The sequence below is a fragment of the Pongo abelii genome, chromosome 3 (assembly GCF_028885655.2).
Source record: "Pongo abelii isolate AG06213 chromosome 3, NHGRI_mPonAbe1-v2.0_pri, whole genome shotgun sequence".
Lineage (NCBI taxonomy): Eukaryota > Metazoa > Chordata > Mammalia > Primates > Hominidae > Pongo > Pongo abelii.
Genome location: NC_071988.2, coordinates 27,050,170 through 27,075,014, shown reverse-complemented (window position 1 = coordinate 27,075,014; position 24,845 = coordinate 27,050,170). Strand labels below are relative to the sequence as shown.

General features: G+C 33.4%; 1 long non-coding RNA gene across 2 annotated transcripts in view; it reads right to left on the bottom strand.

Annotated features, from left to right (window-relative positions):
• The window catches only part of LOC129058933 (uncharacterized), a 92,530-nt gene extending 70,542 nt beyond the window's left edge, over positions 1–21,988 (bottom strand). Inside the window, exons 1-3 of one of the 2 annotated variants that reach the window (XR_008524388.2) lie at positions 21,892–21,988; positions 10,369–10,526; positions 5,246–6,151 (exon numbers count right to left, since the gene is read on the bottom strand). This is a non-coding gene — a long non-coding RNA (uncharacterized LOC129058933). Of the gene's footprint in view, positions 1–5,245; positions 6,152–10,368; positions 10,527–21,891 lie in introns of those variants that run through there. The other variant, XR_008524387.2, reaches the window with a different exon arrangement.
• Positions 21,989–24,845: the final 2,857 nt, after the last annotated feature.

Sequence of the window (24,845 nt, the reverse complement as noted above, 5' to 3'; positions counted from 1 at the left end):
ATTTAAATTTACTTTTACAAGGAAGTGAGTTTCATAGTTACTATTATTCTCATGGCAACATTTTACATTATTTTACAAACATAATTCGAAAACCACTCAATTAGCAAAGAGAAGCATGGATAATACATAATTAAATAAAATATGCTAATCAGTTTACATGAAGTTTAACAATGAATTATGATCCTGAAAAAAAAGTCCAAGTAGTAAAAGTTGACCAGAGAAATGAGCTTTGTTTATTCTCTGATATTTACATTTTTACAAATACTATAAAGATGTTTGGCTAGCATTTTTTCACTAAAGTAATAGAATTTAAAATATGAACCCTGGAAAACAGAAAAAAATCACAGGGGCTATTTTTTATTTATATTTTGAATGTTCTTTTTCTATAGGTATGTATAAGTTTTATAATGGTTAATTAGGGCCATATCTATACTCAACAAGAGAATAAAATGCCTTTCAATATTTAATAACAGATGTATAACTTAATTAAGTTGATTTATGCCCAATGAGTTCCATTGTTTATTGATTTTGTTAGCTGATGGCATTAGTCCAAGTAAACTATATGTCAAATTAAATAATACATGATAGTTTTTAAAAACTAAAAATGTAGAATAAGGAAAATATATATTTTCATCAACAATACAAATAGTGGTCTATAAAAAGTTATCTGAAATAATTTTGAGGGATGCATACATTACATGAAATATAGAGTATGCCTGCCACAATCAAAGACAATTTTTTTTTTTTTTTTTTTTTTGAGTTGGAGTCTCGCTCTGTCTCCCAGGCTGGAGTGCAGTGGCAGGATCTTACCTCACTCCAAGCTCCACCGCTCAGGTTCACGCCATTCTCCTGCCTGAGCCTCCCAAGTAGCTGGGACTACAGGCGCCCGCCACGACACCCCGCTGATTTTTTTTTGTATTTTTAGTAGAGATGGGGTTTCACCGTGTTAGCCAGGATGGTCTCGATCTCCTGACCTTGTGATCTGCTGCCTCGGCCTTCCAAATTGCTGGGATTATAGGCGTGAGCCACCGCGCCCAGCCAATCAAACATAATTTTTAAAGCTAAATTTCAGTAATCAATAATCTTCTAAATATTGTCATCAAAAAATCACTTTAGTAAGGTATTAAATGTTCACTTTATTTGTAACCACAATGCAAATTAAAACGTGATACAATATAATTACTTCTGTCTAGCAAATTAGAAAGATTATACATTATACTACTCAAGTCCTTAGCTCAACAGAGCAAGTTAACGCTCCTCTTTTTTCTTTACAGGGAACCATTTTAAATGATAATAACTTATTAATAATAAAGCATTACAACCTATTGAACTAGAAGGGAGCCATTAGAAAATGAGACCTGTCCATACTTTTTTTTTCTTTTTTTTTTGAGACAGAGTCTCACCCTGTCTCCCAGGCTGGAGTACAATGGCATGATCTTGGCTCACTTCAACCTCTTTCTCCCGGGTTCAAAGGATTCTCCTGACTCAGCCTCCCAAGTAGCTGGGATTACAGGTGCCCACCACCAGCCCCAACTAATTTTTGGGTTTTTAGTAGAGACGGGGTTTCACCATGTTGGCCAGTCTGGTCTCTAACTCCTGACCTCGTGAACCACCTGCCTCGGCCTCCCAAAGTGCTGGGATTACAGGCCTGAGCCACAGCACCTGGCACTGTCTATACTTTTTGACAACAGGGACCATATGGGTGGGTGGTAAATGAGGAGGTTAGAATAAGGGAATTGCATTCCAGAGCTGCATCTTCAAACCTGAGTGAGCATACCACAGTGTCAGGAGCCTGGGCTTTGCAACTTAACAATACTTGGACAGCTAGATCTATGGATTCAGTTAAGTAATTTTCAGTATAATTACCATCACAAAATAGACATTTATCTTTAAATGTCCAGAAATGAAGCTACATTACTAATGTAAATAAATTAAATAAGGCAGCATGTATTTTTTTCCTACTTTTATGTTGAAAACTAAACCACATTATAAGGATTTTTAAAATGATGATTTAAACAGGCTACAGGGAGTTAGATCATCATAATCAGAAACTGACATCATTAAAAGCTTTTGTTTTATGTGGAATTATGCTAATAATATACTACAAAATATTTCTACTATAACATAAATAATATACATGTATAAATTATTTAAGCATCCCAATGATACCTATACTAATATACTAATAATATAATGTAAAATATTTCTACTATAATCTATAAGTAAGAGACATATATAAATTGTTTCCTGCCATCTATGAATAATTTATAAATAATAATATATTATGAACAGAGAAGTATTAACTGATATAAAAATAAATATATTACATATAATATACATGTATTTTATATATACATATGTATGTGGGTGTATATATATGTATGTACATATAGAGAGAGAGAGTGTGTGTGTACCACTAAAATATGTTACTGGCGTAGATGCTTATTCATTGAATTTGGGACTAATAGTCTGGAAAATTATTCAAATATCTCCAGAAGAAAGCCAACTACTTCCACAATACCCAAAATATTTGAAAACTCAGACGTGCTGAGTATGCTGAAAGATGCAATTACCATTTGGTACTAAAAACAAATAATATATTTATAATAATTCTATGTACATTTGTGAAATGTCTGGAATCCTGTTTTCTGCCTTCCAGGCAAAGAATCTATTAGTTTGTGTTTAATTTAAGAAATTGAATCAATTCTCAGCCTTTTAGCTAAGATCAAGTGAAGAAATGGAGACGTCTCCAAGGGAAAGATATTTTTATTTTCCATTAGGTGATTTTCCTGCTTGGCAGCTGACTTCTCATCAGACCATCCTGAGTTAAAAGTGGCAGCCTTAGAGTTAGAATGACATATGTAACAAATATATATTTTAAGTGTAAATTATTTATAAAATATACATATATAAATATTTGTTTTTCCTGGTTTTGCTTCATTTTTTATTGTCTCACACTTAGATATGGATAGACAACCAAGGACTAAGTATTACTAGACATGTGCTAAACAGGATAAAAAAATGAAATAGAGTAAGTGGTCCTGTTGGAAACTGAGATATTTCATATTTTTATACCCAAAGAAAATATGCTTCAAAAATCAAGGCAAAATAAAGACATGTTCAGAAAGATGAAAGCTAAGAGAATTTGATGGCACCGTACCTGCCCTTTAAGAATGTGAAAAAAAGGTCTACAGGTTGACAGAAATTTAGGTTTTAACAAAAGAATGAAGAGCGCCATAGGTGGAAAATATGTTAAGTAAAATATATAAAGCCTTTTATCTAATGTATAATTTTATTTTAAATATTATTATTTAGAGCCAAAATACATGACAATAATGGCTAAAAACAGAGGGAGAATATTGTATGATTCTTACATTATATGTGAAGTGATATAACATTATTGAAAATAGACTGATAAAGATGAATACTGTAAATTCGAGAGCAATAAATTAAAAAAGAAGTATGTCTAATAAAAGTATAGTGTAGATAAGATGAAATGCTAAAAAAAATGCAATTAATCCAAAAGAACAATGAAAATATAAAAGGAGAAATAAACAGATAAAAAAGAACAGAGAGAAATCCAATATGAGAATGGTAGATTTAAACACAATTGACATTTAATATATACATTAAATGTAAATGTTCTAAAACTGCAATTCAAAGACATAATTTCTGAGAATTCTGAAAAAAATCAGAGCATCATTGATCAGAATAAACAGTTCAGATGCAAAACCATGCATTGTAGCCACCTGATTTAACTAAAAGGGGCCATTCTGGAAAGAATGCTCTTTGAAATAAATGACGGCAGATCAAGTGCATATCCATGTGGAAAAATAAATGAGTCTCATATTCTTCCTCACAAAATACAAAATAATTTATTTGAGATTCATCATAGAACTACTGTAACATATAAAATGATGTTACAGCAAAAAACATACTAAAATGCATTTTGATGTTACAGTTGTCAAAGATTTTCTGAAGGATACAAAAATCACTATGCAGCAAAGTACATATTCATTATTTTGTTCTGATTACAATAAAACGTTATGTTTATAGAAGTCAGAGATCAGGAAAGAAGATTTATAAAGCACATAGACTACAAGTAACGTCTACACATAATATAGAGAATATAGTTGATGAATGAGTAAAACGTTTGAAGGAGCATTTCACAAAATAGATATTCAGATGGTCCATAATGATACAGAAAGAGGCTGAAGAGCAGTAATCACGTCTGAAATGAAAGTTAAAATAACTACAAGATACCGTGACACATACACATTCGGATGGCTGCAATTTAAAAGCTTGACAATGTCAAAGGTTGCAAAGGACATAGAACAACTAGATTGCAGGTGGGAATACAAATGAGTGAAATCTCTTGGAAAACAGTTTGCTTAAAACTGGTCAAATGGGATATTCTTGAAAATATTTTACATCTTGATCTTGGTGTTGGTTATGCAGTATATACATATATAAAATTAATTGAGATCTAGAACTGTATATTTGGAAAGAGATATTTTTCTTTGCACAAACACAAATTTAAAACAAATCCCTGTAAAATTTAAAGAAAAAAGTTTGATTTTATTATTGTCGATATAAATCTTGCTTCCAATTTAAAAAACAAATTTCAAAACCATATTAAAAATTAATTTTCCCTGTAAATAATTTATACTTATTACTGTAAAGAATTAAAATATTAAAATCAGTTTCCTAATTCTAGTCTTTTCTTAAAAATAGAATAAAATTTTATCAAATACTATAAATTAATAAGGGAATACTTTGGATAAAATGTAATCATTCTATTTTGTTCAAATTGCTTAGAAATCTATCGCCATTACTCTAACTCATTGTGTTTCAGGCAAACTAAGAAATAAGATGGTTTGTACAACCGGAAAAATTATAAACTATATTGTGAGAGTAAATCATCTTATAATTCAATATAATCTTAAAAAAAAGCTCACAAAATAATTTAAGATTAGAAGTTCTCAAACTTTTGGGTATAAATATCCATTTATGCTCTAAAAACTTCCTGAGCACCCCAAAATGCTTTGGTTTTAAGTGGGATTTATATTTTTATTTACATTATGTGAAATTAAAAATGAAAATATGAAATGTTTTTTATTCCATTTAATATGAGCAAACAAATCGCCTATTAGTTAACACACTGATTCTATTTTTGTGAAAACAAGCATATTTTCCAAAATAAAAAATTACGAGTGGCATCATTTTCTCTTTTTGTAACTGTCTTTAATGTCTGACAATAAACGACAGCTGGATTCTCATAAGCTGTTTGTGCATTCAATCTATTGTGATATTACATGCTATTTAGCATCTGAAAAGTTCTACTTCACCCTTGTGAAAGAATGGGATTGAAGAATGCAAATTTGAAAATATTATTATAAAAATGGTTTTGACCTTTCAGAACAGTTGAAAGTGTCTCAGAGACCTCCAGCATTCTCCAGTCTCCAGCTTGAGGTCATCTGATATGGATTATTTTCTCTTAACATTAAAAGATTTGAGTTAGGCCCTTCCATCTACATAACAACCACATTCTAGAACAAGCTTCTTAATTATTTAAGAATGAGGAAGTGCAAACTCGTATCCATCTTCCCTTGACTTCAATTAATGTTTTTCTTCAGCTGGCAATTGGTTCTCAAGAACTGCATTTGAGAATCTTATGGGTCTTTAATATATGGAAACAAAATAACTTTTCAAAATGTTCGTCTTTGACAAGTGTTCCAAATATGTTGGCATTAGTAACTCTCTTCACCAGTTTAAGCCATCAATAAATTAGCATTATTTTTTTAAAGGGTTTTTAGCAAAACAATTCTTGCTCCTGTTGTCTAACAGCACCTCAATAATAGATTAAGAAGACAGAGGCCAGGTGCGTCGCTCACACCTGTAATCCCAGCACTTTGGGAGGCCCAGGCAGGCAGATCACGAGGTCAGGAGTTCGAGATCAGCCTGGCCAACACAGTGAAACCCCGTCTCTAGTAAAAACACAAAAATTAGCCAGGTGTGGTGGCGCACGCCTGTAATTCCAGCTACTCCGGAGGCTGAGGCAGGAGAATCGCTTGAACCCGGGAGGCGGAGCTTGCAGTGAGCCGAGATTGCGCCTCTGCACTCCAGTCTGGGTGACAGAGCTAGACTCCGTCTAAAAAAAAAAAAACAGAAAATGTAGAAAACCATGCTCTAAGCACTTTGTAGAGGGCAAAGAAAACAGTCAGAAAGATAAAAGCACATGAATGTAGCCTCTGACTATAAACTTGAAAACCAGTTCAGGGTCCCCAGGGTTCACCTCAGAGGGATTAAATATTCTCTTTTTCAACATGGATGGTTAAGAAGGTAAATAGGCAGACAGATGTTTTTAAGAAACAAAAGTATTTGAAAAGACATCCTTGACATAATTCAATTTAAAAGTACCAATTCTAATTTATTAGATTACAGCAACAGCATTCTGAATATTGTACACATAATCAAAAGATGGCATGTTTAGTGGGGTTTTTTTTTTAAGGATACAATGTCAAAATTTGATTGCCAAAAATAACACTTTTCCTGATGAAATGAGAAAAACATGATATGGTCATTCGCAAAGGGAAAGGCAAGTATAATTCTTCTAAAGGCCATTCTACTATGATTTTAAAAATACAATGGAAAATTCCTTTGGAAAGCTTAAAAGTACATAAGGAAAATAGATCAGAATGTTATGGGAGAGTGGAAAAAAAATAAGGGGATGAGTTTACTCCAAACAGTGTTTTATGGCAAATAGGCAGTAAAGAATAAGAAAGGAAAACTGCAATGTCAAAACAACAGTGTTCAGCCTTTTAAAATAACTAAATTCTATTCATGTTGATATGTAAATGATTATGCTAATTTTATTAGCTTTAAAAATAGCTATAACATTCACACAAACCTAATTTTTTAAAATATTCTTTTTAAATACACTTTTGAATTTTTCTATCATAAAACAAATATGTACTGTATAACATATCAGTAAGATATTTTATTAAAAAACAGAGCAAATCCCTGAATATCCACATTCAGCTCAAGAAAAATTATGTTATAAATACTTGCAACATCTTGTATATCTCAGTAGTCTTAAAGTCTTTCCTTCTGCCTAAGTTAATGATCTGTAATTTTATATTTATAATTTACTTTGTTGTCTTTATTTGCACCTAAAAATATATGCTCATATAAATAAAATCTTTAGTGAGGTATATTGGAATCTGACTGTCTATTCTTTGGTGATCACCATTGTTCTTTAAATGTTTTAGAGATTAACATCAATATGTATTGATAAATACATTTCATTCATTTTCAATGATAGGTAGTATTCAATTGTATTAATATATGATAATTTATTTCTCTGTTTTGCTATCAAAATATTTTTGTTTCCTTTTTATTACTTTTATTAAGACTGTTACCATGTACCATTTTCGTACATGAACACAGCTTTCTCTCTAGCTTATATCCAGGACCCTAACTTATGATTAATACAGTATTCATGTGTTCAATTTCACTGGATAATGCTTATCTATTTCTCAAAGTGCTTGAATTAATTTTTTTCCTCATCAGTGATAGATGGGAGAGAAGAGAGTTTCCTTATCTTCTATTTGCCAGCACATAGTATTTACAAACACAGTATTTTATTCTTGCTAATATTTTGGATGTTTAAAGAGGTAAACAATTGTCATATAAGGTGCATTTCTGCAACTAGCAATGAGTTTGACATCTTTACACACATGAATTGGCCATTTGGATACATCCCTTTGTGAAGTAAATATTTAAATAGTTTGTCCAATGTTTTTGTTTGGATGTTCTGGATATTTCCTATTGATTGATATTAGAAACATGTTCTCCAAGATGGCTGCCTTTAAAAAAAATATATATGAAATCTTTTGTAAGCTGATATTCTCAATTTTAATGTATTTGAGTTTATTAATCTTATCCTTCATTGGTAGCATATTTGGGTTTTCAGAAAACTTCACTCAGCTTGAGGTCACAAAGATACTCTCACACTCTATCTTCTAAAACTTTATTAGGTGTTTAGTCCCCTTGGAATGAATTTGAGTGGGAATCAAATTTCTTTTGTTTCCCTTTCTGGATGCCTAATCATTGTACCAACAATTATTGAAAAGATTCTGATTTCTGATTTCAGTGATTCATTTTATACGTTAAGCGTCTGTATAGATGCGGTTAATTTTCAGGTTCTCTATTGTCTGTTCCTGCACCTATTGGTGCTATTTTGTCAGAATTTATATAGTTTTATAATAAATAACGATATTTCTTTGAACAAGTCTTCTATCGATAGTCTTTCCCTAACAGAGTATCTTGGCAATGATTGACCTCTCTCAATTAATTTCACATAAATTTTAGTATTAGCTTTCCCCTAAAATACGTGTGGTATTGATTGGGATTAAATTAAAACTATAAATCAATTTAAAGGGACTTGATGTTTTTACAATATTGAATTTTTCTATCCATATGTTGTATATCAATAGATTAATTCAATTCTGCAATGCATTTCAAGCTGGACAATTATTAACTGTTTCCACTTATCATATATTTTCATATATATTTTTTGCCTTTTATGATATATAAATTATTTCTTTAAAATTTTGACCAAGATTTTTGGTTGGTCCAACTTATTTTTCTGTAATTATTTTGTTTTCAGCACTCTTATAAAACTCTTATAAAATTAGTAGTATCTATTGATTGTTTTTAAATTTTCTATACACAATAGTATCATCTAAAATTATAATAACATTTATTGTTTTTTATTAATCTCTACAAATTTATTTACTTATGTTGCCTTAATGAGATGTTCAGGGTTTCCAGTTCAAAGAAAAATAGAAATAGGCATATGGAACAAATTTTTCTTAGTAGTGAATTTAAAGAAAAACTTTTCAATATTCCAAAATCAAGCGTGGTTTTGGTTATAGTCTTTAAAAATATGTACTTTTCCAAATAAAATTTTCTTCCTAATCCCAATTTACTAATATTTTCATCATGTACTATTATTGAAGTTTATTTAAAAATTTATTGAAATGATCATATGATTTTTAAAAATCAAACTGTTAATCAGATGCATTACATTGATTGATGGTATAGTAATTTTTGAGAAAATATTTCTAATATCTCAAGTAAAACTTAAATCTTAAGGAAAAACCTCATGCATGAGGCCTAAGCACACGTTTCTTTTTCTATCTCTGTTTTCTGTCTCATTTTAAATCTTCCCAAAAATACGTTGCTTTTCACTTGTGTCTTATAATGAACGTGCTTTGTATGTTTCATTAAAATGATTTTTTTCTCTCTCACAGTCTTGAGAATTTAAAAGGCAAATTTCTTCTAATAATTATCAGTTAGGTATGTTAGGTAAAAGCAATATAAATTATATTATGATATTGATGATATTGATTTCAGTCTTATACTGTGCTTACTTTTTAAACTATCTTGGTAGTTTACATATGAGCTTATAATATTTAAATGCATATGTTCAAATCTATGTTATGATTAAAAAATGCTATAATTGCATTTTGAGCCCCAAAGTTTTATTCATATGCTAAAAGTAGGTGACGATTTAATTCATGAAAACATGGAAATTGTATACCCTGTAAAAACCCCACAGCAACAAAATAAACTACAAAATACATAAGGATTCTGCATAAAATATGTTTATGTCATTTTTTTAAATGCATGGCTAGAATGAAGAGGAAACAAACAAACAAACAAAAAACGAGACAGAGTGAGAAATTCTCAGAGCCCAAAAACTGAAGCAGGAATCCAGGTAGAGAAGCTGAAAGAAGACTCGGGAGATATGCTGAAAACTGAAGACAGGAAAAAACATTCTCAATGCCCATTAAATGCTTTTATTCATGTCATATGACATAGTAGCTGAGCCTTCAAGCACAGTGTTTACATCTACTGTGTTCATGTACTGTATAGACTGTCCATCAATACAGCACATGCCTAATTGTATAGTCTGGTAGAAGAATGGTTTGATGATGAGCCAAAAAGCCTGAGAGGTAAGACTCACAAAATAAGTTCCTGTATGGGCATTATTATTTTTCAATAAATGATTGTTATTTCCAGGGAAGATTTCCAAATCAATCAAATATACAATGTGATTGTAGTCTCAACCATTTTCCAGAAACTTGCCATGGAGCAAAAATGGTCTTAGAGCATAGTCCTGTCTCCATGCAACAATTTCATCTTGTATGGCTGTGAATAAACTGTATATGCTCAGTATTATGAAAAAATACATATTGAGAGTGATTTTAAGTTAATTTTGTTAAAACTTTTAACACAGTATTGGCATGGTTCCTTGTAGATGATAAGCCATCAATTGTGATCAGATGCCAGATTTGTTACCTGATGAAGAGAGGGCTTGTCTATTCTTCATCTTTTGTTGGTGCACAGCTTCCAAGGAGACTGCGTCCAATTCTTCATCACACAGAAGTACATATAAATTCTCCCGCATAGTCACAAGCTTCTGAAAATAATGAGCCTTATTGTCATGCCAGTAATCCCTTTGTAAACATAAAAAAGTATTAATGAATAGAGTTGCAGCACTGTTTGTCAGACAAGGGATGCTTTGTCTCAGAATTATCTACTGAAGAAGTCAGATATATTCAGTAAGCAGTATGTAAGAGCAGATGTATATGTGAAGTCCTTGTAGGTATAGAACTGAAATTTTTATGGTCCAAAAATGACTCTATCAAATTCAAAATCCCAAGAGACTGAGTCTCTGAGTCTCAACATTGCTTAATTTGAAAGGCTGTTATGAAATATTTATTGATGATTAGTTTCAGTATGGTTATAAGCTTGTATTTTCAAGTTGCCTATATGTTTAATTTTCTCAATAAACTGAAACATACCTGACTTCTTATTAGATTTTGTCACAATAAAAGCTGTTTTCTCTGCATTTTAAGTCAACTGGGAAAACTTTGAAAAGTAAAGGCATACATTCAATTAAGCTCAAGAAATAGCTTTAAAAAGTATTGTTTAGTAGGTTTTTAATTAGATGACTTTTATTAAATTGAGGCTCTGAAAGGGATTTCACAAACTCCCAAGATTCTGCTAGCTACAAATGAAATCATAAACATTCCATTTAACTCTCTCTGTGAGAGCTCACTAACCAGTTGCGTATTTTTCTATCAACCACATCTATATGCTTGACATTGCACCATTAGTTCCCTAAATGATCCTGAAGAAGTAAAACAAGGTGGATTATCCTTGTGTAGTAAATCAGAGACAGACTTTCTGATCATAAGGCATGATCTCTGACCTTCTGCTCTTGGAATTACCCAACATCAGCGACCTAGTGCCTTGAGATTATAATCAGGATTTCTAATTTGATAATTTCTGAGACAGAGAGGAGAAAATGTATCCCTTCTGCACTGGGAATATCCAGAATTTCTTAGTGGATCTTACTTGCATTTCAGTAAAAAAAAAAATCTTTGTATATTTTGGTCTCATACTTATCTAACTCCTACTTACCATCCTGCCAAATGTCTACGTATCAATTCTGGTAATACTGAGTTTCTTAATGTTTTCAAAATAATGTTCCTTTCACTTCCATTTCTTAGCAATATTTCTCATTTTCTTGGATGACCTCCCATGTAAGAAACTCTGCCCGTCTTTAAAGCATTGCCTCAGGTCACCTTCTCCATAACTGTTCTCAGAAATCATTCATTTCATCTTACCCCATCCCTGGCAGAGTCAACATCTTTTTTCCATTTGCCAATTTGTCTGATGTACTCATATTGTGCTTATCAGTCTAGGTTATAAATGATTGTCTCCCAACATAGAATATGAATTTTTTGGTCAAAGATTTTATTATTCAGATATTTCTTCCATTACTTACACTAGATGCTCAATAAAGGTTGATGGAACTGAACCAAATCATTAACATGTTATACTTCATACTTTCCACTAACAGACTTGCCAATGACTAACTCAATGTTTCAGGTATATAAAGCATGTAAAACACACATGCGCATGTGCACACATACGCACACACTTAATATTAAAGTAGAAAAAGCATAGATTCTTGATATTTATGCCTGGCCAATTCTCAGTTCTGCCATCTCCTGCAAACAAGGGTAAGAGTAAGATAAATTTTCATAAGCCTCAGTTTCTTTCTCTATAAATATATAATTCATATTTCTATAAGTAATATGAGTTACATTTACCTCAAAGTATTTTCTTAACAATCAATCAAATGATAAATATGAAAGAATTTCACAGGTTGTTACTCTAGTGATAATCATAAAGCCAAAATTATTTATGTGCTGAGTGCCAGTCTCTTCACAGACATTATCTAGTTTGAGCCTCACTACAAACCAATGTGATCGTGCTTTTATCATTCATATTTTACTATGGAGCGAACACATGTTTAGAGAGGTCAGGCTTTGCCTAACAGCCCAAAAAGTGACTAACTCCAGAAACTATGTTTTTAACCACCATAATACAAAAACAAGGAATACTGACACAGGTAAAATAATTATGAGACTGGAAAACTACAGACCTGTGTGACTAAACTGCTTTACTTATCACTTGGGGCTGTTCCTTTTTTTATAAGTTTAACATAAGCAATAAACATTTTCTTAGCACACATCAAGGAGAGGAAGGAATTGGTAAAATGATCTGAGAAATGTAATCAGGATTTGTGTGTAAAGTTATTAAAAATCATCCAATTTCACAATCTTTCCACCAGAGTAGCTTGGCATTAATAGCAGAGAAGAGACATTTCTGGCTTATTAAATACAAAGCACATCCATTTGGTGACATATTTTCAGAATCCACAGTACTAATTACTGAGTCAATTCCAAAAATTCTGTCCTTGTAGTCTCAGTGTCTGGGCTCTCTCTGTTCTTTCCTTTCCAATGTGCTCCCCTTCCTCATCAACATTCCCAGAACCCCTTTATCTTTGCCACACACCATCTCTCTCATATCTCAAACCATACACACATCTTTCAACTAGACTAATACCTAAGAATTGTTAATAGAAGAGTAAATTCTAACAGTGAGGGCTTTAATTTATTTTTACTTATATGTCAGGAATATGATTAGGCATTTAAAAAAATCTATTTTTCTATTGATTTCCCCTTCCATTCTAAGAATTGGGCACCATTATGATGCTTTTCAATGAAGAAAATGAAACTTAATTGTCCACGGTCAAACAGCCAGAAAACACATGGCTGGCATCAGAACTCTGAGCTGTCCCACTCACTCCAGAACGCAATCATTAGAATTTACTTCCTCCCTGAATGAGTCATAATTGTTTTACTGAGTAAACATTTATTGAGCATCATCTTTCTCAGGCTAAATATGGCATTTGATATTAGCAATGGAAAAAAGAAATAAAACAAAGTGATTTGCAGAAAGATCTCTGGATGACCAGGTAGTAGAGACAAAGGGGAAGCACTGAAGATATGTTCAGCACCACGAATAATAATCCAGAATCTTAGCCACAGAGAATTCGGAATTATGTTCTCAATGATGAGAGTCAAATCTGAAGGCCACTGATAGTTCATTTTCTCCACACTTTTGGTACCTTCGGGTATTCGTCAGGGTTTTCCAGAGGGACAGAACAAGTAGGCTAGATGCAGATATCTTTATTAGGCAGAATTGGCTCACAGGATCACAAGGTGAAGTCTCACAATAGGCAGACTGCAAGCTGGGGAAGAGAGAAGATGGTAGTGGCTCAGTTTGAGTCTGATAGCCTCAAACCAGGGAAGCCAACAGTCTAGCCATCAGTCTGTGGCCAAAGGCCCAAGAGTTCCCAGGAAGCCACTGGTGCAAGTCCCAGAGTTCAAAAGCCTACGAACCTGGAGTCTAATGTACAAGGGCAAGAGGAGTGGAGGGAAGCACGCAGCATGGGAGGAAGGAGCCAGCCAGAAGACTCAGCAAGCAAGGTTATCCCACTTTCTTATGCTGATTGGATAGTGCCCACACCCATTGAGGGTGGGTCTTCCTCTCCTTGTCCACTGACTCAAATATCAGTCTCCTCTGGCAACACCCTCACGGACACTCTCAGAAACAATACTTTACCAGCCATCTAGGCATCCTTCAGTCCAACCCAGTTGACACCTAATATTAACCATCTCACTTTGCAAAAACTAGCTCAGCTGAATTAACTCAAAAGAAAAAGAGACTGATACCAGCCACTGGGCTCTGAAGGTTCCTCATTCTAACAAGGCCACTTCCTTCACCAAAGAATTCCCACAATGCCCGGTTGCCTAGATTATCCCTGACCTCCCATGAATATGTAGAATTTTATTCACAACTGAAACTCTCTCCATGTTGTATCCAGTGTGGCCTGAGCACCCCTCTTTGTGTCAATAATAACTTAGGGGATCATATGCGTGCTATGACGTCACTGCTTGTAAATTCACCCCCACCGCAATAAAATCTATTTTAAATCTGTACCATGGGGGAATAGTCATGTTTCTGTTTCCTTTGTTGATCTCACCCATTTCAAAAGAACAACAGCAACAACAACAAAGAACCACATTATTTTAAAATGCATTGTATCTTATACAATTGCTTCTTAATGATATTTATTTTTTTGATAGCTTAAAGGAAATGTATTGCACACACATTATCTTCAATATAAAAACACATTGTTTTCAAGGTAAGTATTACTAATATTCATCTTTTCCAATGAGGACAATAAGGTTCAAGGGATAATGCAAATTCTTTCAGTACTATACTATTTATTAGGAGTCTATTGTGTTGGAACCTGGGGATAGAGCTGCTGTCTAAATAAGCATGGTGAGTGAGCAGAAGAGAGCGACAAGCAAATATTCATTCAAACAATATGGAATTACATACTGTGATATGTTATGAAGCAAAATAAATTGTACTATGAGAAATCAAAACAGTAACTAATTCAGTTTAGGAGATTAAAGAAGGAATAACTGAGAAAGTGACAATTAAGAAGAGACCTTGAATGTAAATAAAAGTCAAAAAGCTGAACTATATGGAAGAAAAATTACAATTCAAGTGAGGAAACTAGTGTAAAAACCTCAATGTGGAGACATTTCTGGCAAGGAGAAGGAAATCAAAGAAAGGCAGTGGATGGGGCTGGAGTCTAGCAGGTGATAGGAAATGGCATGACATGTAATAAAATATTGAAAGGGGTCACATTATATGGGCCTTACCTATCAATTAGAGAATTATTGATTTCATTCCAAGGATAATGGAAAGGAAATTAAAAGGTTCTATAGGCAAAATTGTAAGATTAGATTCGTATGTTAACAATCTCATTCAAGACGCTCCTTGAAGAAATAATCCCATAACAAGGATTTGACACCAGCTCTGTCTTGCTATAAAGCTACTCTTTTGATGACACTTGACTCCCGGATCCATTATTGTATTTGCTTTTCAACATAACTCACTGGAGTGGAAAGTGCAGGAATTATTACTCACATTTTACACATATTGGACCTGGGATCAAAAAAAATGTATGCAAGACCAAGGTCTTCTTACCTCTAGTAGCAAAATGATATGGCTAAAGAGCCAGTGAGTAATGCCTAAGAGTTGCCATGGGCCTGCCCAGTTCCAGCTTCTGTTCTCAGCATCTCATGACTATTAACTACTGTAATAATTACAAAAATATTATTAGGATATATTCCCCATTATCTGACAGGAAAGTTGGGACATAGAAAACTTAAGTAACTTTCCCAAATTCACCCAACTAGAACAGTTCAAAGCTATTTGATTATACAGCTTAAAATAATGATCACTCCTGCTTTCTGGATTAAGCTTCTATATCAAATCATTTTTTTCTCAGCAATTAAAAATTTGTATCAGTTCTTCTTGTCTATGTAAATGTGACTGGCAAGCTTTATTCTCCCTTGTGTAATAATATGATATGAGGTTTATGATTAATGTTTACAGCAACCAACATTAGATGGACTTACTAAATCTTACTAGGAATAGGATGATTAAGTAGTATGAGTGAAATTCTTATTCAAATTTTACTGATTTTTATCACAAATAATAAATGAACATTTGTAGTGATGACAAAGTAGCATAATGTTATTTCTGAGAATAACACAAAATACCCAAAGGGTCCTTGAACGCAATTGGTAGGTTAAGTGTAAATATCCCCACTAAAGTCCCTAGGAGTAAAAGCAAGGGAATCAAGCTTAAGTATGTATTACATTATTTTCAGAATAAGTATGTATTATGTAGCTACACGTCTCAGTATTTTTTAGCTTGAATTTGCATATGCTGTGGGTTGCTTGCCTATACATGTGAATATTCTCTTTCTGCTAGATGAATGCTCCCTAATTAAAAATAATGATGTAGATCTACAAATTATTGCTTCAGCTCATACTGTATCATATAATTGAATGCATGAATTGGATTAAAATATAACAGAGCAATAAATGCTATGAAAAGTATGTACTTTTAAGCTTAAATAAAATTAGTTTAAAATGTTATATTTTATTCATGTCAAGAATATTTGATTTGCAACAGGTGTTAGTGCCTCCTACTTTTGAAAGTCATGACCACTCCTGGATCTGGTATAGCCATCCTTTGATCAGGGGACAAGTAATCTAAGAAAGGGAAATCAACATAATGAATATGGTACAGCAGTAATGTGAGAACCCCCAGCTTGATGATGTCTTTGAGCTCTTGAACTACCTTTGAAACTACCTTCCTTACACCTTATACAAAAATCAATTCAAGATGGATTAAAGACTTAAACGTTAGACCTAAAACCATAAAAACCCTAGAAGAAAACCTAGGCATTAGCATTCAGGACACAGGCATGGGCAAGGACTTCGTGTATAAAACACCAAAAGCAATGGCAACAAAAGCCAAAATTGACAAATGGGATCTAATTAAACTAAAGAGCTTCTGCACAGCAAAAGAAACTACCATCAGAGTGAACAGGCAACCTACAAAATGGGAGAAAATTTTCGCAACCTACTCATCTGACAAAGGGCTAATATCCAGAATCTACAATGAACTCCAACAAATTTACAAGAAAAAAACAACCCCATCAAAAAGTGGGCGAAGGACATGAACAGACACTTCTCAAAAGAAGACATTTATGCAGCCAAAAGACACAAGAAAAAATGCTCACCATCACTGGCCATCAGAGAAATGCAAATCAAAACCACAATGAGATACCATCTCACACCAGTTAGAATGGCAATCATTAAAAAGTCAGGAAACAACAGGTGCTGGAGAGGATGTGGAGAAACACTTTGACACTGTTGGTGGGACTGTAAACTAGTTCAACCCTTGTGGAAGTCAGTGTGGCGATTCCTCAGGGATCTAGAACTAGAAATTCCATTTGACCCAGCCATCCCATTACTGGGTCTATACCCAAAGGACTATAAATCATGCTGCTATAAAGACACATGCACATGTATGTTTATTGCAGTACTATTCACAATAGCAAAGACTTGGAACCAATCCAAATGTTGAACAATGATAGACTGGATTAAGAAAATGTGGCACATATACACCATGGAATACTATGCAGCCATAAAAAATGATGAGTTCATGTCCTTTGTAGGGACATGGATGAAATTGGAAATCATCATTCTCAGTAAACTATCGCAAGAACAAAAAACCAAACACCGCATATTCTCACTCATAGGTGGGAATTGAACAATGAGAACACATGGACACAGGAAGGGGAACATCACACTCTGGGGACTGTTGTGGGGCGGGGGGAGGGGGGAGGGATAGCTTTAGGAGATATACCTAATGCTAAATGACGAGTTAATGGGTGCAGCGCACCAACATGGCACATGTATACGTATGTAACCAACCTGCACATTGTGCACATGTACCCTAAAACTTAAAGTATAATAATAATAAAATAAATAAATAATAAAAAAAAGAAACTACATTCCTCTGGACTTTTACTATGTAAAATTAAAAGTGCTTTTTTTTTAACTGTTAATCATGTCTTCTCTTACTTATTGATCTTTGCATTTTTATTGGAAGAGATATTTTATCAAAAAAAAAAGAGAAAAATGTAACTGTGGAAAGAGACAACTCTCAGTTTGAAATAAACCAAATAGTAGGAAGAATTTCACCTAGTGATTTCTACTCCCAGTTCCTATCTTGTCCCTCGCCTAGTGTGTGTTCAATATGTGGTATTTTGGAAACGTTATTTTAATTAAGATAATTAGACTTTAATGGTCTAATTAAGGGGGGTGAAGGGGATGAGAAAACTCAGAAACTGGTGGGAATTCTTCTTGGACCAGTTCTATTCCAAGGCTCAGGATTCCCCACATTATGATGTCTCCAGCATGTGTCGGCTCTTTAGTGACTAAATTATAGATCTTGGCACAGGCTATATAAATTGGCATCATTCCTGGCTTAACAAATAATGTACAAACTGGTGCATGATGTATACCTTCATTAACAAAATTGGGGCATGGTATTCACTAAACTTGCCTAACCACTGGTTCATTGTCTGTCAATTTCAATTTAGTCAGAGCTATTTTTAGCTTGGGAATAAATTGTTTTATATTGGCATGGAGCTTGGCGGTGGTCATGCCAAAGGGCTTAATTAAGCATCAGATAGTAGTACTATTTATATGGGCTTTTTAAAAACATAGTTTAGGCTTCAGGCAAGTAACACTCTAAATTTTCTTGAAGATCTTATAATTTGTGACAAAATAAAAACAATCTCCTGACTTAGAGAATAATTTTTCATGGTTTTCTCTTTAAAAAGTTATATTTTATACATTGAGAGATTAGGATATATATACTAATTCATTAATTCATGAAGTTAATGATTGATTTATTCCTTAAAAGAAATATCCAACAGAGATGAACTTATCACAGAAAACATTTACAGCCAACACTAAAATCAATGTTTTTAATGGCTTACTGAGTATTTCCCTAAGAGCTTCATTAATGTTTCTCCTCTTCGTGAAACTCAAGAGATTCTTAACCTAGGGCCAACAAATATTCTCAGAAGTATGTGACTCTCCTGATATTGAATGCAAAATTTTGGATGTAAGAGTCATAGATTTATTTGATTCTCAAAGCTGTTATTTGCAACAATAATAAAAAATTAATTAACTGTTCTAAACCCTCCTCTGGAACAATGTAAGTACCTCTGTAGTGTTAATAAATATGCTTAATACTTACAAATATGTACTAATTGACAGCACTCTAACCTAAATAACAGTTCTATAGACTCAGAAATGGCAGCACTGGGAGCATTGATAATTATCTTAAACTTACTATCTCTACTACACTTTCTACCACATCTTCTACCCAGTTACTAAAATAAAAACAAAAAAAAGTAGATACAACTCCTTTCTCTTCACCTACTCCCTGCATACATGCATTGAGTTCTATGTACAATGAATTTCTACATGCATGTCAAATTAACCCCTTTTTATTTATTGTCACCCTCACTTCTTTAATCCAAATCTTGATAATCTCCTGCTGCAACCAGTGCAGTAGCTTCCAAATTGGTTTCATGACTCTGATATTCTCTGTTAGTCCCGTCTCAGTATGCAGTATGGTTATGAGTCCAATCTCAGTATGTTAGTCCAATCTCAGTATGGTTAATATGCCAAAATATAAACCTGATTATGGTGTTCCTTTGCTAGTTATTCGTTCATGGTTGTGTTCACCTACAGGATAATCTGAAGTAATTTATCATGGCACACAGTCTTGCATGGCCAGGCCTCTGTCTCATGACTGTTTCAGTCATTATTCTTCACAGTTCCTGCCATGCTGTCTATCCAAGGAACTATCTTTACCTAATTGTCTTTAATTCTAGTTCTGCCTTCTACCATCATCCTAAAGATATAAGAGTCTTCTGTCACTTCAAATAAAAGAGTATTTTTCTGAATATGCCACTCTTACTCTATTCCATCTCTTTGCATACTACATTGACTTTTTCTACAATGGTGTTCCATTGCTTCAGTAGCCTAAATCAAGCACCCAACATCAGTTTTTTGATCCTCTTCTCTTGATTACAGCATCTGAGAGCATCATTAGGTACCTTTTTTCTGTGTTCCAAGTGAACTTGTTCAAATTTTCACCATAACACTTCAAATGTATAAGGTACTCATTCTCTCCTCCAATAAACTAAGAGGCTGTTTTGGATGAGGCTGATTTTTACTTATATTTGTTTCAACGGTGTCTGGTCCATATAAATGACTCAATAAGTGTGTTTCGAAGATATAGGAAAACGGAACATACATATGTAACAGAAACCTGTACTTGAGCCTAGAGGAACCTAAATGTGACCTTTTACATACAATAACTCAATCCATCATCTCTTATGCACACATCTTCCATTCCTTTCCAGATAAATCTCTGAAAACAGAAAGAGACATGAAGTGCCAAATTTGTATCTTCCTTGCAAGAATGTAAGATACTCATGTGCTTTCCATCTTCTTTCACAGCAAAGACAATATTAGAAGAATCTGAATTTTGCAAGCTGTCTTCCATGCAAGCTCATCTTCAAAAATATTATCTCTTCTCTCTCTCTCTCTCTCTCTCTCTCTCTCTCACACACACACACACACACACACACTGACACCCATCTGTATATATGAAGAGAGAGAGACAGAGATGGGGATAGGAAGAGATCATCATTTTTATTTGTTTTTGCAGTTTTTATTTTAGGGATTTTGCTAATTTTATTCAGTAATAGGGAAGTCCATCAGTTACATTTTGAAAAGTCATCAATTATGGGAAACTAATTTTAAGTAATGCATGTTGGTTATTTTTTAAAAATATCCAGGGAATTTATTTCCCTATGAAATATGTATAAAATGTAAGCTTATCAGGAGAAACTATTTTCTGACCTCTTTATTTCTTATCAGACGTTTGCTGAACTTTTTAAAGGCATTTCATTTTTCTATATACTCAGCAGTAATTCTAAGAGTAAACCTGTCTACATTTAAAGCTTGCCTTTCATTCTCAGTTCTCCTCTTTGGGAGGAACACGTGCTTTTAAATTAGAATGTATGACAGTAGTTAGAAAATTTATTGATACTGACAAAAATAGTAATAAGAGAAAGTTGCTTTTTTCATTTATCACGTTTGAATACAATCCAGGCTCAAATATATATATATATATGTATATATATATACACATACATACTCACTTTTTGGTAAGGGCAACTAACCAGCATGTTTTACACAAATGCCCTCTGGAGACATAAAATGAAGGTAGGCATTTATAGCATAGTGTAAAAAGTATCTAATTCCTCTAAAACCCAGGGCAAAGCCTCATTTGAGATTTGCGTAATCCGTCACTGGTTAGGGATCACTCAGCAGCAACAATCCACTATGAAGGCATTTCCTAGTGAGTTGTGAACTTTGCATTTATTTTGATTTAATAATAAAATGACAGTAAACCCTTATTACTGTTAGTCCAAACTTTACCATTTTGTAAGCCCCCGAGCATTTCGCAGACCTTGGTCAAAGTGAAACATTCCACGGGGTTTTGGGCCATCAAGAAATATCCTGCCCAACCAGCTGACTTTCTCATCATACTCTGCTGGGCAATGGTCCAACCAAAGGAACGTCCCTATCATATCCTGTTGGGCAAAGATTCAAAGAACATCCTATCACATCCCACCGAAAAAAGGGCCAAACTGCCTGATCATAGGGACATCTTATCAATATCCTGCCGGGCAGCAAGACATACTGCCCAGACCCCTCCTGCTCATACCTATTAAGCACACCAGCCTGTAAGCAGCAGTAGGCACTGGCTTTAAGCTGGTCCCCCACCTCTGTAGGTTTATGCTGGACATAAACGCCTGCAATTGCTGTTTCTCTCTCTCTCTCTGTCTTTTTCTTTGTGTCTTTCTTTAACCCTCGCCTTCCCTTCAAAACCTAACAATCACCACATCTAGAAATGTCTTGAAATTAAAATTACCATGTCCATGAAATTCTTGTCATATGTACTAATTTCACATATTCGACATGTATTAATTTGGTTTACTTAGTATCTATATCTGAGGATCCTTTTAGTTGCCAAGCACTGAGCTATGTCCCAGAATGTCAGAAGTTGATATGAGACGGATTCTGTTCCAGAATCTCACATGCTAATGAAGGAGAATGTTATGTATACAAACAACTTCAGCATGGTGTGCAAGCACAGCGATTAAAGTACATAATCAGCCTTTTCTGAATTCTTACTAAATAAACAGGAAAAAATTTTTAAAGTGCATATCTGATGAAAGTATTGAAGCCTCAGAGGTAGATAAAGCCTTCACTGAGTCACAGTGCTTGAGGGGAAAATGGATAATTCATCCCACTAGACATTACTGGAAAGAACATTCCAAGCAGAGAGAATTTTCTAGTAGGGAGTCATAGACAATGTGATTTTTGTTTTTAGAGAACTGTAAAGATGTTTTTATTTCTGGAGAAAAACATATAAAGTAGAGTGGTGAGACTAGAGACTGAGTGTGAGGCAGAGGACAGATGAAAGTGTAATTTCACACCATGATAAAATATTTGGCATTAATTTTAACCCTATGTGGTGATGGGCAGTCATTTTATCCCATATCCATGTTAAAAATCATTTAACAACAGGAATGCTACTAAAAATGTTAAGCATGAAAATGACATGTTTATATTTGTATTGGAGAGAAATTATTTAACCACTATATAGAGAATTGTGTGATAAAGTGAGAGAACATAAGCAGAAATATAAACAAACCTGTTCCAGAAGTTGAGCCTAGATGTAACAGCTTAAAGTGACACAATACAAATGAAGGTAAAGGTGAAATGTATTAGACTTATTAATTCACTAGATCTACTACCACAAATATATTTGTTACCTAACTAGATTTAGTACCATCAATACATATACTCACATTACTATTTTCTATAATGTTAAGCTCACAGGTATTGAAATTTTTGGAAGAGACCCTCTCTTATCCTTCAAGTAATTAAATATTTTAAAAAATAAAAAGAGATAAGGAAATTGTGAATGTTGCTGTAAGAATTATTGAAATAGGCATGTTCATGTCATTGTTTTAACATTAGGTTCTGTCTATGGTCAGAAATTTGGCAATATTTGTGTCATTCACAAGAATATCAATGATCTGTACTCTCAGTTTCAATGGCAATATACAGAAAAAGTTGTTTGAATCATCTGTCCCTCGGGTAGTAAGGAATTGATTAAACATAATATTGGTGAAAACAAAAAAAAAACACTCATTATTCTATGCCTATTATTTAAAAATCTTCAAAGATGCTACAGATGCATTTCATAATCTGCTTTTATCTGTATTAAGACATTTGGATAAGGTAGTTAAAGCATTATTTGCTCTGTTAAAGTCTTAAGTATTCCCCTATTAATTCCATGGAATGACCCATGATTGATTGAGATAATACCAAGAAGTTAAGAGATAGCATATTTCAATGAAACACTTTGCAATAATTAAAGTAGTTTTGAATAACCTAAACCGCAGTCATACAGTGTCTATTTTAAGATGTCTGAAGCCATTAATGATGTTAATATATCTACATTAGCATCTTTTGTCATAAGAATAATGTATCATTCATTCATTCAAGACTTATGCTAGATAATAAGAATACAAAGGTGGAAAAAGAACATAATAGCAACAACAAAACCCACACTGAAAAAAAAAAAAAAGAGGTAGTCAGAAATATCTTCCCCCTGCCCTACAGTTGATGATGGCCTTTACATATAATTCCTTCCTGCTGTTTCTGGAGTATTTTATAGTGATACAATCATTCAAGGCAGAAAGCCTTGAATCCAGCATTTTCCTTGCTTTTATCAAACAATGTGACTGTGGGCAAATCTCATACTTACCTTGGACTTTACCTTTCTTTTCAGTAGCATCAGGAGTTGATGCAATGATTTCTGAAGTTATTTTAAGAGACATTACTCTGATTCTTAATGAATCATAAGAAGAAAGGGCAAAACTAGATGAATTTCACAGAGAAGTTGTATGTCAAGAGGAATAATGATATATTTTCCAGGCTTGTAATCAAAAACATTACTTAAAATAAATGTTTATATTTTTAAAAAATCAAAATAAATAAGTTTCAAAAGAACTGAGTCTTTAAGAATTAGAGCTAAAGAAATAACATAATTGAGAGAAAAGGTATATTTCAAGGACTCAGGAAAGCTTTTACCTAAACTCTGTGACTGAGGTATTTTTGTCCTTCTTACTGGTCTTTCAAATCCCTCTGTGTTTTAGTTCCCATAGCTTCATCTCACTGCTAAATGGTGATACCACTGCTTGCCAGGTACTGTTCAGGAAAGTGAATACGATCAACAGGATGATATTTATCCAGTGCTTTGAGCTCCTTGGACAGTAGGACTATATAATATCATATACTGCACTCAAGTATATAACAGAGAATTGACCCAGACTTCAAATTCCTTAGAGAGTTTCCAATACAATGGAATCTGTCCCAGTAAAATTGAGATTAATGCAAAAATGAGTACTGTAGGCAAGCTTGTAGTATGTCTTGCCAGGGTTCTACCTGAAACAATAAAATATAGCTTTCATATTCATACTCTTCTTACAAGTAAAGAAGTAAATGGAAATTCCTGTAGGATGTTTGCCTTATGACAAACATGGCAGCAAGTAGGATATTTATTTTTAACAATATGAACAAAATTAAAAGTCGGTACCTTATGTACAGTTTGGAGTAAAATATCTGGTTAGTAACCAATTCAAGTGGGTTTTCTCCTTTTAAACATATAAACATGAATTATTTTTATCCCTTCTAAAGTCTGGCAAGACCCTAAGTGTTAAAGACATAAATAAATTAATTAAGTTAACATTAATTGAGCACAAGTACCTGCTATATACAAAATATGTACTGCTGAACAACAACAACAACAAA